Source organism: Trachemys scripta, chromosome 2 (assembly GCF_013100865.1).
Source record: "Trachemys scripta elegans isolate TJP31775 chromosome 2, CAS_Tse_1.0, whole genome shotgun sequence".
In the NCBI taxonomy this organism is placed as follows: Eukaryota; Metazoa; Chordata; order Testudines; family Emydidae; genus Trachemys; species Trachemys scripta.
In genome coordinates this window covers 58,903,159-58,917,982 of record NC_048299.1, presented here as the reverse complement: position 1 = coordinate 58,917,982, position 14,824 = coordinate 58,903,159, and the positions used below count along the sequence as shown (strand labels likewise).

General features: G+C 46.5%; 1 long non-coding RNA gene across 1 annotated transcript in view; it reads right to left on the bottom strand.

Annotated features, from left to right (window-relative positions):
* Positions 1–11,193, bottom strand: part of LOC117871544 — a 55,381-nt gene extending 44,188 nt beyond the window's left edge. The window contains exons 1-2 of the long non-coding RNA XR_004644269.1: positions 11,102–11,193; positions 5,934–6,077 (exon numbers count right to left, since the gene is read on the bottom strand). This is a non-coding gene — a long non-coding RNA (uncharacterized LOC117871544). The remainder of the gene's footprint in view (positions 1–5,933; positions 6,078–11,101) is intronic.
* Between the last annotated feature and the right edge of the window lie 3,631 nt (positions 11,194–14,824).

The window sequence follows — 14,824 nt, the reverse complement described above, 5'->3', positions numbered from 1 at the left end:
ACCAGTCAGCATTTGCAAAGCCCCACAAGCCCTGCCTCACAGCTATCGAACAACTCACAGCCCTAGCTCAAGCCAAAGCCCCAGTACACCCCACCAAAACAAACAAACAAAAAAAACCTGAGCACCGCTCCAACAAACCAAAAAAAACCCCCAAAAAACCCTGAGCGCCACCCTGCCAAAACAAAACAAAACAAAACCCGAGCGCCGCCCCGCATAACAAACCCCCACGAGCGCTGCCCCGCCGAAACAAAAACAATCCCCCACCTGAGTGCCAGTAGTCCAGTGTTTAGGGCACCTAGCTGTGGGACAGGAGATTCTGGGACCAGTCCCCCTGTTCCAATCACTCTTTATTTATCCACAGTAGAACTGCTTCAACAGGCAATACTGATGGAGCCCCACATCAGATCATCCCACAGCTCAATGCTTAGAGCACTCCCCTGAGAGGTGGCAGACCCCAGCTTCAATCTCCCGACCCCTTCCCTGATGCCAGGGAGGAGGGAATTGAACCTGGTCCCACATTCCAGGTGAGTGCTCTAACCACTAGGTTAGAAGTTATAAGATGGGCATCCCGGCACCTCTTCCAGCCAGATTTTGAATGGGGTCTGATCCAGTAGGTGTCCTCTAAGTGCACCCACCAGATCAGGTCCCTTGGGTGAGTTAGGCAGCCGAACACCTGTCTTCCCTTCATTTGTGAGTCACTCTGGGGCATAGGCAGGAGATAGGTATACAGATGTCTAGAGGGAGGTAGTCGTGCACATGACCAGAGGAAGAAACTTAGACACCTAGGGAATTTTTCCTTGGGAAAACTTAGGTGCCAAGTGAATTTAGGCACCTACGGGGTTTGCCGAGAGCTTTGTGGATCACAGTGGGGGACTTAGGCACCTAAAGATGGGTTTAGATGCCTAAATAGCTTTATGGATTCCACTCCTAGTCCCCCGTCGCTTAGGCAATTTTGGAAATTTTTCCTGTGATCTCACACTAAACACTCTCCTAGCTGCCATGCAAGTGTTAGCTTGTGTTATCTCACACAGTAGGTGTGTGTTATGCCTTCCATTTCATTGCCCTGCATGCCACGCATGCTGCAGCCCTCTTTGACACTGAGTCCATTTATTTTCCATTTTCTCATTTGCCAGATCCCAAACGGAGGCCAAATTGTTTTTCTGCCATGTACTTGACTTTATGGGCCAAATCCTCAGCTGATGCAGACTGGCATAGCTCCACTGACACAAACAAATCGTAAAAAGAATACAGACAAAAATACTGTCATTTCCACACTATACAGTAATGGAACATTAGTGCAGTTTTGGAGTTGCTGAAGAAACTCAGCTGTTAGCCCCATTCCTTAAAATGCAGCTGAGGTTTAATATTTCAATAGCCCATGAATGAACTCCCTTGTACATTCTGCTGACTATATTAAGCCCCAGGATCCCAGAAGACCAGGCAAATTTTGCTATGCCAAGCCACCTACTGGGGGGGGGATGAGTGTCTTGCAGTTCAGACAGCTTCTGTAGGCTGTCAGTCAATGTTCACTGTCTTAAGACATCTAGAGCTAGTAAATAGAAAAGGTCAAGCCCATAATGTTTACCACAGAGTGAACACATATAAATGTTGAGACTGTGATTAGATACTATCTCTTCACTCCTCTTGCAGGTTTACAGATTACATACCAGCTTATCAGATTCATAACTCATACATAGGGCCTTACCAAATTCATGGCCATGAAAAGCACGTACTGGACAGTGAAATCTGATCCTCCCCTGTGAAATCTGGTCTTTTGTGTACTTTTGCCCTATACTATACAGATTTCACAAGGGAGACCAACGTTTCTCAAACTGGGGGTCCTGACCCAAAAAGGAGTTGCAGAGGGGTTGCAGTATTTCTGCGCTGCCTTCAGAGCTGGGCGGCCAGAATGCGGCAGCTGTTGGCCAGGCTCCCAGCTCTCAAGGCGGTGCCCCACCAACAACAGTGCAGAAGTAAGGGTGGCAATACCATACCATGCCATCCTTACTTCTGTGCTGCTGCTGCTGGCGGTGGCTCTGCCTTCAGAACTGGGCTCCTGGCCAGCAGCTGCACCTCTGCAGCTGCCCAGCTCTGAAGACAGCATCGCCACTAGCAGCAGCGCAGAAGTAAGAATAGCAGTACTACAACCCCCCCTACAATAACCTTGTGACCCTCCTCCCCCCGCCACTCCTTTTTGGGTCAGGACCCCTACAATTACAACACTATGAAATTTCAGATTTAAATAGCTGAAATCATGAACTATATTATTTTTAAAATCCTATGACTGAAATTGACCAAAATGGACTGTGAATTTGATAGGGCATGACTTATTCAGTTTTGTACCAATGTCGCCCATTTTTATTCAATTATTTCAGCTCTCTGGTTTTATAAACTTTTATTTCTTATTTTATCTTTCCCTCTGTCAGGAAATGTCTTCTGGGGTCAGTTTTGAAAGCACTGCACTATGATTTAGGTTCATGACTCCCATTAATGTCAGTAAGAATCATGCTGCTAAGTCTCTGAGCACTGTCTTTAAAATATACCCCCTAGTATTTTCAGCTATTTCTGCATCGTAAGCACTTCTGTATAGGATGCTTCATGTCATACAAATATATGCTTAGCATATACAGAGTAGCCAATGAAAAAGCACTCTTTTCTCTACACCTCCCCTCCGCCCCCTGTAATTGCGCTGGTAGAGGAGATGAATGAAAGCCTCTGGGGAATGCAGATAAAAGGACCAGGGTCAGACAAGGAAGGTTAATGCCTTCTACAGAATCTCATCATAGGACTTAGTATAGCTGCAGCACAGCAGAGAAGCAGATTGTGCAGCTTGGTCAGCAGCACACACAGAGCAACAACATGAGCATTAAGCTAATTAAATAGACAAAGCAGTTTGCAGGATCAACAACTGTCCCTGTACCCACTCACTTTTCAAATTAAGAGATTTTATTTATGTAAGTAGTTCTTATTTCTGTATATATGCCTATAAACTGACACACGACCGCCCACCCCATACCCTACATTACACGTTAAAGTTAACTTAAAAGCATTGACCAGTGTTTGGTACTGTCTGCATGGCACTGGTCCTGCCCAGGGATTGTTACCCCGTCACAGAAGAGACTGGAGTGTGCTAGGGACCAAGAGTGGAACACAGAGGATATGGATTTTTATAAGCTCCCTACCTGCATTTATAGGAGTCACACTTAATAAGCTCCACAACTGTGCATTTTATACACTTCATGTATATTTATTTTTGAGCAGCCAAAATTGTTCTAGTTGTTTTCAGAATAAAGTAAAGGTAAGTAATATTGACAATCCATGGCCTCGATTCTGCAAATACTTGTGCACATGCTGAACTTTAGTGTCTTTGAGGACCTGCTCATGGGTATAGTCACAGGCATAAAATTAAACACATATGTAAGTGATTGCAGGATTAGCCGGGACTAATACATTCCACTTAGATGAGATCTGCACTTGCACCACAGGTAGAACCAGCTGTTCCCTGGTGCAGCTGCTCTTTTCCTGCCCTTTAATTCTACAAATAATACATCTTTTCCCCCTCAAAAGACTATCTGGCACTTTTACTAGAGATGGCTGGAGGACAACAACTGTGTTCCATGGCAACTTTTGAGGTTTTGAAATTTATTCTCGTTCTGCATTGGAGTGAAAACAAAACATCTTGAAAAGTTTCATGAAACTGAATAGTGTTGAAAAGTCCATTTTTGAATAAAAAAGCTCAAGTTTTCAATTCAGATCTCTCTCTCTCTCTCTCTCATCAGAAGTGACGAGAGAGCCCATGTGCCAATATATCCTTCACTATGAAAATGTTGCCAAAACAAATACATCTCCGTGAAACACTTCAATGAAACAGCATGTTTTGAAAACATTTCATTTGGTTGAAAATGTTTGAACCAGATCTACTTTTTACCTATTTTCCCCCCTCCTACAGTATGGAAACTGTATTTTTATTCTTCAGTGCCTTATATATTACTATTAGGAATGAACAAGGTGAACAAGGTCCAGAACAAGGGTGAACAAGTCCAGATAAAATAAGAACCCCACAACTCCTACAAACTTTTATTCAAAACTCAAATGGAAACCAAACTTTCCTTCAGGGTTCAACATTTTTTTCTTAGGGTATGTCTACACTGCAGATACTAGAGCGGCACAGCTACAGCACTGCAGGTGAGCCTCTGTAGCACCTTAGTGTAGACACTTGCTACAGTAATGGTGGGGGCTTTTCTGTCACCGTAGTTAATCCACCTGCTGGAGAGGCAATAGCTAAATTGATGAAGAATTCTTCTGTTGACCTAGTGGTGTTTATACCGGGACTTAGGTCAGCTTAACTATATCTCTCAGGGGGGTGATTTTTTCACACCCCCTCTCCCCCAAGCAGCACACTTCAGTTGACCTAAGTTTTAGGTATAGACCAGGCCTTAGTTTAAGGGAAGCGGATGTAGTGAAATGTGGCAAGAAAAGCTGTTCCCACAATACTTCCGTTCTGACTGGAAGCACAAAATACTGGAATTCTCACAGGGAACCTTGTTCTCATGAAATTCCAAGCTTCATTTTCAATCTCAAGTGGTTCAAGGTAGATGCAAAATGTCTCAGCTAAGCATCCAAATTGTGGGGTGATTATCTCACTGAACTAAGCCTGGGAATCTTTCACACAGTGTTTCTCTGTGTGTGATACCATTCTGCAATACAACTTTGTGATTGCTGATATAATTAAACTGAAAAACTGGACACTTTCTTCCAAAGAAACATAACTAATATCATCAGGGATTAAACTTAATCTAAACTAAATCTCTGTCGTTTGTATTTCCACTTGCTCCTAAATCACACAGAAGGACGACTTTCTGCCCACATTTAGCTAGTAAAGTTTCCAGAAATAATTGTTTGATCTTTTTGGCAGCTCCAACACACAGGGCTGAGGGACTCCCCCCCCCCCTCCTTTCTAAAACAATATTTCTGATTTACTGCATCTTTTTTTCCACCATCAGACACTGTAGCCAGGTAAACTACATTTTGTCAGAAAAGGGAGTAGAGGAAAGGGCATATATGCTCTCTAGCAATTGAAATCTGGCTCTAAACCCTGGGTGGTGTCTATATTTCTAGTAACTGGCAGCCAGAAGCCTTTCAACCTGTCAACACACAATGGGGGAATTCACAAGGTCCAGATTTACATTGCTCACAGTTGCGGACAAATTAAATCATATGCTGTAAAAGGCTGCACACAAGAACAGGTATGGCATCCAACTCCTGAGCAAGCATCCTTGATCTTTCTTCTATTTCAGGCTTTTTCAGACAGGTAATCAGACTCCATAAATCCCTGTGAAACTAGGGGTTTTGTGATAACCGAATTAGCCTTTCTGGACCTGTGGCAGGTTCTTGCCCTTCAAAGTACAATATTTTAGAAGCAGCTTCTTACATTCTTTTACTTCTCAGACCAAGGATATGTCTACACTACAACGGTACAGCTGCGTGCTGGATCTACGCCGCTATTGTGTACATACTGCCTACAACGACAGAAGAGGTTTTTCCATAGCTTTAGCTATGGCTCTCCTGTTGCTGTAATAAATTTATCTCCCCAAGGGGAGGTAGTAGTGCCTACACAGGGGCTTAGGTCAGATTAACTGTCCCCCAGGGTGTGAATTTTTCACATCCTTTGTTGGGTTTGTTTCACCATTTTGTTTTTCTATTATTGTTGTTTGCCCTCCATGTTGGGTCCCTTCCTTGTCGCCCACTTGGCGCTCTTTTTGAATAATGGGGGGAAAGTGAGAGGGGGAAAGGTCACCTGACTTGGTGAAATCCACCTAGCAACGGCAGACTATATAAAGACTGTACACCCTGGATGAGGTGCTGTCCACCCCAGTGGCAGCCGTGCTTGCTCCATGTCACCTTGGAAGAAGAAAAAAAAAGATTGTACCTACCTCCTCCTTACATTGCTCTTGATCCCGCTCCTGCATTGTTGTGGTCCTCGTCACTGTCCTGTCCATTTTGAGCCCCGGTGGCATCAGCTCTTGGTGATTCCTGATCCAGTCGTTTTCCTGGTGTTGTCTCAGTCCCTGGTGTCCCTGTGAAGGAAATGATGATGTGCATAATTATTTGTCTTTCTTTGTAACCCACCTTATTAGTTTGTGGTCCTGGCTTTAAGCCATTGAAAAGTTAACTACCGAGTTATTTTTTTAATAAATCTCTGTTATTGTATCTTAATTACATACCCGTTGTATTATTGGTTGGGAAAAGGGTCACCACCGGTGAATATATATGGAATCGAGGAAGAACCTCGGGGGAAGGGGGCCATTATAAATAATGCCTCTCTTTGTTAAAGCTGTTTTTTTATGCTTTTTGGTTAACACCTTGAGCGACATAGTTAGGTCAACCTAAGTTTTAGAACAGGTCTTCTCAGGCAGGTAATACAACTGCTTTTTCCTAGAAACTTGGTAGAACAACATTTCTTTTTCTATCTTACTGGAAGACATTCTTCAGAGTAGGTTTTTTGCTCTTTCCTCTGCCAAGTCTAGGGCTGGTTGTAAATTTTCCTTTGAAACAGTTTTTCAACAGAAAATTAGATTTTTGACTGAATGAATTTCTCTGCAAAAAGTGCATGTTTTCTATGTTAATTTTTGATTTTTTAATCGAAAACAGAATGCCCAAACACACAAAAGATTTTGGTTTTTGATATTTTTTGCTAAAAAGACAAAATTATCCACCAGACAGAGAGGGGAGATCAGTCTCTGACTGGCTATAGTCAAGAAACATCAGATGTCTAATTCCTTATCTGTTTACCCTTCCAATATCAAATTACTGTTTCTTTCAAAGGACAGGAAAAAACTAAGCTTTCTAACTCATACAAGTTTTACAGGTTTTATGTTGTTCTGACTACCAAATAACACTTCACTGTTTTTTTCATAAGATACTCCTTGAATTTCTCATCATGGTGTGAGCAGTGAGAAGGTCCTAATACAGCGGTCGGCAACCTTTCAGAAGTGGTGTGCCGAATCTTCATTTATTCACTCTAATTTAAGGTTTCGCATGCCAGTAATACATTTTAACCTTTTTAGAAGGTCTCTTTCTATGAGTCTATATTATATAACTAAACTATTGTTGTATGTAAAGTAAATATGGTTTTTAAAATGTTTAAGAAGCTTCATTTGAAGTTAAATTAAATGCAGAGCCCCCTGGACCGGTGGCCAGGACCCGGGCAGTGTGAGTGCCACTGAAAATCAGCTTGCATGCCGCCTTTGGCACATGTGACATAGGTTGCCTACCCCTGTCCTAATAGCTAGCTAGCTTTTGGTGTAAAAGCATGGAGGAAATATTATAACCCCAAATCCATCCTCTGAAAGTTATATCTGTCTTCCCTCAAGTCTTTGGGCTTAATTGTTCCTCTCTCTGGAGAGCATTCTCCTAGCACAAGAGGATTGGGAACCGAGCTGTTCTTTTCAGAGGACAAGGTAATTGCAGACTTCTCCCTTTTCCTAGGATGATCCTGTGATTCATTCCTTCCATTTTACCTTCCAGTTTTTGCCCTTGTTTTTCCTTTGCTGGGTGAGGCTATGATATACATTAGATTGTCAAACTCTATATGAACAAGATAGGGGATGAAGGTGGTTAGGGTGCTAGTTTGAGGCTCTAGAGACCTGGGACACCATAGTGTATCATGGGAGATGTAGTCTAGCCACACAGCCCAATCCATTGAGGGCAATGGGGGCATGAGGCACCTGAACTACAAGTCCCATGAGACACTGTGACATCATTTCCAGATCAAAACATCAGTTTTCAGATGAATTTTGGGGGGTTTTGATTTTTTGCCAAAAAGTAAAAGTTATCTGTGAAAAATTAAGAAAAAAATTCTTTTCATTTTCAGTAATGTGTTCTCTAGAAAAACAACCAACCCATTGTCTGACCAGCGCTAGTATCTAATCACATAAGAAAAAGCCTCTTGTGTAAAGTTTCCTTTACTCTCTCTCCCTTAAAGATCCTTCAGCAGAAAATCTGCCCTGGCCAATTGAGACACCTACCCACTGCTTCTCTATATAATAGATAATGGGCATCCTGGGAGGCACACAAGGGCTAAATAGAGTTGCTCTAAAGCAGGAGTGGGGAAACTTTTTGGCCCGAGGGCCACATTGCAAAACTATATGGAGGGCCGGGTAGGGAAGGCTGTGCCTGGCCCCCGCCCCCTCTCCAACCCCTCCCACTTCCCACCCCCTGACTGTCCCCTTCAGAACCCCCGACCAATCCAACCCCCCTGCTCCTTGTCCCCTAACCACCCCCCCCAGGACCCCATCCCCAACCGCCCCCGGGACCCTATCCCCCATCCAACCCCCCCTGCTCCCAGGCCCTTGACTGCTCTGACACCTATCCACACCCCCGCCCTCTGACAGGACCCCCAGGACTCCCACGCTTATCCAAACCCCAGTCCCCTGACCGCCCCCGAGAACCTCTGCCCCATCCAACTGCCCCCTGATCCCTGTCCCCTGACTGCTCCCTGGGACCCCCCCGCCCCTTATCCAACCCCCCAGCCCCAGCCCCCTTACCATGCTGCTCAGAGCAGCATGTCTGGCAGCCGCGCCACCCGGCTGGAGCCAGACACGCTGCCGCGCTGCTTGGCAGAAGCATGCAACCCCGCTGCCCAGAGCGCTACCCATGTGGCAGCGTGGCTGCGGGGAAGTGGCCAGAGGCTAACCTACCCAGCCGGGAGCTCAAGAGCTGGGCAGGACGGCCCGTGGGCCGTAGTTTGCCCACCTCTGCTCTAAAGATTTCAGTTTCTTTCACCTCCAGTTCCTACTGAATGTATGGTCCCTATGGACAAAAAATTAAACTCTCACCTGTAAATTGAGTTTATATAAATCGGACCCACAAATCTTCCCAGGAATCGGACCCACAAATCTCCATGTTTATTTATTTGGTTTGCTTATTTATTTTGCCTTTGGTTTTGCATCAGATACAAAAGAGTGGATCTATTTTATGTTGTTTATTCCAAGGATGCCAATCTGGGCATTCTAATAAAAGGAGCCTATGACTGGCATGATGATTTTCTCATCTCAGATTGTCCTACCTGAATGTCAGGCAGGAAAGATATCAAGTTTGATTGTTAAATCTGCTTTGCACAAACCCAATTTACAGTCAGAATAAATTCCTTTTTTCTTGATTCGGGAATTTCATTTTGCCTATATTGAGTAGGATTATGCATTTATTGTGCACCCAAAACTCCCATTGACTTCAAAGAATTTTGAGCACACAAAGAGTGCAAGATCAAGGTCAACGTAATTCTATCATTTGATAATACAGTATAGTATCTGTATTGCAATGTGAAATTACTTTCTCCCATTTAAATGCTAAGTGCCCTAAACACTAAAACATTGTAAGTATCTCTCTATTGAGGAGTTGTTATGGACTGGAATAGCGTGGACGTTGCAACTTAGAATTGAAATGCATTAGTAGAGCACTGAGAAAGAAGCACTTCTCTCACCTTATGCTTAGCTTAATATGCTATCCATCCCTTCCTTTTATGAACACTACATTTACTCACAAATTAAAAAAGTTTCCCATGTCTGCACCATACATGAACAGCAGAGTCACACGTGATAGACAGAGCTATCCACCACAATCATAGTACCTTTCCCTGTAAAACATCTTTGCAAAACTATAGAAGTTATGTTACCCAAGTTATAAATAGTTATTGTCAGTGCTGATAGGCCAACAGGCTTTACAGCTGCAGACAAGAACATGGTTACATCCCTTCACTCTGCCTGCTTTTTTTTTTTTAAAGTTAGTTGTTACTGATTTTCAAGAGTAAGTGCATCCAATAAAACTATCCATTTCAACAGAAGAACAGAACACAGACTAATAAAAACTGGTGGAAATAACAGGTGACAGCAGATTATATACCAAAGCACAAATCAAGGACCAAATTTTAGTCCATGTTTACACAGGAGGAAGGACATATGACTTTATTAGCATATAGCTATTGGTTAAGGTAGATTAGAATCAGAGAGGGAGCTCACCAGTTCTGGTGACTGTTATTACAAGTGACATTTCCTGCTTTGGCATTATCTTGTGGCAACAGGTTGCAGGAAGAGCAGAAATGTATCCAGAAAGAATTCATGTCCCCAAGTAGGCCCATAGCTAGTCAAGCACAACTATGGGGGGCGAAGGGGGATGTGAGCTGGGCAGAGGCACATCCCTGAGGCTCTCAACAACTATCCTTATCAGGGCCGGCTTCAGGGTTTTGGCCGCCCCAAGCAGCCAAAAAAAAAAAAGCCGCGATCGCGATCTGCGGCAGCAATTCGGCGGGAGGTCCTTTGCTCCCAGCGGGAGTGAGGGACCATCTGCCGAATTGCCACCGAATACCTGGACGTGCCGCCCCTCTCCGGAGCGGCCGCCCCAAGCACCTGCTTGCCAGGCTGGTGCCTGGAGCCGGCCCTGATCCTTATAAATACCCTTGTTTAGACTTACCCTGGGTGGAGAAACTGTCCTGATGTAATGACAAATAAAAAGGAAGGGCCCAGAAGTTCTTTTCTTGAAAAACTGGAGTGTCTGGTGCAGAGTCCTGAATTTTAAATGATTTTAAGACATTTCAGGAGACAGATTTTATGAATTAAAAACAAAAGGAAAGGAAAGGAAAGGAAAGGAAAGGAAAGGAAAGGAGCCTGATCTTTGCCTGTGATTTGCATGTGGTAAAGTAGGTTTGGTTAAAAAACAAAACAACCCAGCAAACACTGGCCAAAGCCACCAGGTGTCAAACTTGCAAATTTTCCCATGCAACACACATATCTAAATATGTCAAGCCATTGCCAAATGCCAGCATTGTTGATGTAAAACGTCATATCCCATCAGAGCCTCTCCGCTCCTCTCTAAAAATTCTAGGTTCCTGTGTTCATCTCCCACCCACAGCCAAATTTCTACAGCCTCCTCCTACTCGAGCCTGTGCCCTGCCAACTACTTTGTGTAATTTCATTGTAATATTTTTATATCAGACTTTCTATATGACAATATACTATTTTTTTTTATTTACTGTGTCTCTTAGGTTTTCTACCCTCCCTTTTCTTTTCATTAATTCTCTCAATTTTTTCTCTCTTTCTATGCCTACCTGTCTCTCACCAGCTCCAACTTTTCTTTACTTCTCTCCCCCCACTCCATTTAGGATACATCAACACAGCAAAAAAAGACCTGTGCAGTGAGTCTCCGAGCCTGGGTCAACTGATTTGGGCTGATAGGGCTCATACTGCGGGGCTAAAAATAGCAGAGAAGTTGTTTGGGCTCTGAAACTCAGCTAGTGGGGAGGGTCTTGGAGCCCAGCCTCCATCCCAAGACCAAGTATCTACAGTATTCTTAGGTCTGCAGTACAAGCCCGAGTCAGTTGACATGGACTCAGAGACTTGCTGCCTAAGGCTTTTTTTGCTGTGTAAACATAGGCATAACAACTATGGGTATGAGCCCTGTCCCCATAATATCCAGTCTCTCAATTTTTTCATGTATTTAGCCTTACAACACTAGAATATGATTCTCCCCATTTTGCAGATAAGAGACTGAGGCCCTGTCTACAGTGCAGGGGTGAAAGTAACTTAAAGGACTTACTGGTACTCCGGAGTCCTTAGGAGGGGCGGGGCCTCAACTGGAAGAGGCGTGGCCTCTACCAGAAGAGGCAGGGCCTTTAAATCCCTGGGCACTTTAAATCCAGATTTAAAGGGCCTCGGGTCTGGGGCTGTGGTAGCAGCAGTTGGGAGCCCCGGGCCCTTTAAATCACCCCCAGAGCTATCAACTGCAGAGGCAGCTGGGAGCCTCGAGGGTGATTTAAAGGGCCCGGGGCTCCAGCTGCTGCTACCGCAGTGGAGCCCCAGGCCCTTTAAATCACCATTGGAGGGGGCCCCGGCCTCTGGCAGAGCTTTAAAGGGCCCGGGGCTCCACTGCAATAGTGGCAGCCGGGAGCCCCTGGCCCTTTAAATCACTGCCAGAGCCCTGCCGCTGCTACCCCAGGGCTCCAGTAGCGGGGCTCGGGTGGTGATTTAAAGGGCCCTAGAGGGTAGTGGCAGTGGGAGTCCCGAGGCCTTTAAATCGCCACCTGAGCCGCTGCCGGGGTCCTGGGGTAGCAGCGGCAGCCGGGGGCTCGGGCGGTGATTTAAAGGGCCCGGGTCTCCAGCTGCCACTACCACCCTGGGCCCTTTAAATCGTCCCTGGAGCCCTGCTGCCACAGCCCTGGAGAGGCAACGGTGGGTCTCTAGCAGCTATTTTAAGGGCCGGAGCGGTAGTGGCTGCCGCAGTCCAGGATTCTTTAAATAGCCACTGGAGCCCCGCCGCCGCTACCCCAGGGCTCCGGGGATGATTTAAAGGGCCCAGGGCAGTAGCTGCGGCAGGTGCCCTGGGCCCTTTAAATCTCTGCCCAAGCCCCGCATTGCTTCCCCAGGGCTCCGGCAGCAGGGCTCTGGCGGCAATTTAAAGGGCCTGGGGCTCCAGCTGCTGGGAGCCCCAGGCCCTTTAAATTGCTGCCAGGGGAAGCCGATCCGCCCCGGTACGGCGCACGGGCTCTTGCCGGTACGCCATTCCGTGGCATACTGGCTTACTTTCACCTCTGCTACACTGACAAGTTTCTGCACAGTAAAGCAGCTTTCTGCGCTGTAACTCCCGAGGTGTACACACTGCCAGGCCACTTAGTGAGGAGAAATTGCGCAGTTGTAGAGCTTTAAAAAAAAATCAAAAATACCCCGACGAGAGGTGTAGAGCTTTCTGTGCTGGGGCTACAGCACCACGATGCCAGTGTAGACACCGTGGCAATTACAGCGCTGTGATTGGCCTCTGGGAGGTGTCCCACAATGCCTGTTCTCACCTCTCCGGTCATTGGTTTGAACTCTGCTGCCCTGCCCTCAGGTGACCAACTGTCATCCCCATCCCGTACATTCCTTCCTTCCTGTTTGTTTGATGATGCGTGCAGTGGCCTCAGCGCATCTTTCCAGGAGGCCATGCCTGCTCCATGCACCAGGTGATCCCCTGCTTGGAGCAATGCCAAGCTGCTGGACCTCATCAGCATTTGGGGAGAGGAGGCTGTGTAGTCACAGCTGTGCTCCAGCCATAGGAATTATGATACCTACAGACAGATTTCACGATGCATGACAGAAAGGGGCCATGAGCAGGACAAATTGCAGTGCAGGGTCAAAGTGAAGGAGCTGCGGAACGCCTATCACAAGGCTGGGGAGGCAAACCACCGCTCCGGTGCTGCGCCCACTAGCTGCCGGTTCTATAAAGAGCTGGACGCGCTACTCGGCGGCGACCCCACCTCCACTGCGAAGACCACTTTGGATACTTCGGTGGCTTGTGTGCCAGTCAAGAGTGGATTGAGCCAGGAGGAATTTGGACGAGGACGTGGAGGTGGAGGGGAACCCAGAGGCAGAGGATAACTCGGAGGTCAGAGATGCATGCAACCAGGAGCTCTTTTCTATCCCGGAGGAGACTATCCAGTCACAGCTGTTGGATGTTGATGAAGAGAGGAGGCCCCTGGTAAGTGGATCTGATTTTGGGAATTGCTGAAGCGAGTTGCTGGGGGAAAGAGGGTTGCAGAAAGCAGGCTTGTCTCCCACCGCATGCCTAGCCTGAATGGTGGAACAGGCTGTTGATTGACTCCCTCACTTCACGGGAATCTCCCTCAGAGATCTCCACAAAACTCTCATGGAGATACTGGGCAATCCGCTGCTGCAGGTTCCTTAGCAGAGCTGCTTTGTTTCTTGCCCCATTAATGGTAACTTTCCCGCACCACTGTGCCGTCATGGGGGCGGGGGGACCATTGCTGCACACAGGCAAGCCGCATAGGGGCCAGGGCGGAAGCTGCAGTCTTGGAGAAAGCCCTCCCTTGATTCCCTGCTCACCCTCAGCAGCAAGATATCTTCCACAATGATCACCTCCGGAGGAAAGTGTGGGGACAGGAATGATTATCAGGCCCTCCTTACAGTGCTGACTCTCCCCAAGAGCCATGTGCCCACTGTACAGCTGGGTCTGGGAACAGTGATTTCCCCTGCCCCTGCAACTACTCACCATTTTGGGGGTCTTGTGGCTCATGTGTGCTTGCCTGGGCTCAGCCAGTGAGTGACAGGTGTGTGAATAGTGGCTGTGTTTTAAAGCACTGAATCAGTGTTCTGTGTGTTGCAAACAATACTGCTTCTGTAAAATGTGGCATTTAAACTTCACAGAGACGACCTTGGGAGCCCAGCCTCCCTCTTTGTTATCAGCGGCTGAACGGCTGCGCAGAATTAGAAAGCGACCAAGAAGAACTAAGGAGGAATTTCTGCATGATGTTATGATGCACTCCATGGCCGGGAAGCAGGAACTGAAGGAGTGGTTGGACAGCAAGAATAGGGACTGAAAGGAGAATGCGGCATGCCACGGAGCAGCTCTGAGACATTATGGAGCACCAAGCAGACACCTCCAGGTGATACTAGCTCTGCAAACCGAGCAGCTCCGGGCCCACCCTCCCATGCAGCCCACATCCCAGTGCTTGTTTCCCGAGCCCAAAAGCGGCGTTCCATGTGGTCAGCACCTCCGTGAATGCCACAAGCAATCTCATGTCGTAGCTACTACGCGTGGCGAGATCAATGTCGCACTCCTATTGCCTTTGTAGTTTAAGGAATAATTCCACTGCCTTTGTGATGTGTTGGTCAGAACAAGCAGCATACTGGTTAACAGTTCGGGATCCATTCCTGCAGCCCGAAGAGAGGGCGCGCAGTACACAAGCCATTGAAAGATGGTGCCAAATGGGGACGTAAGCACAGGGATTGCTGGGATGCGAAGCAATACATAATGGGGCATTGGGACAGGACCCAGGATG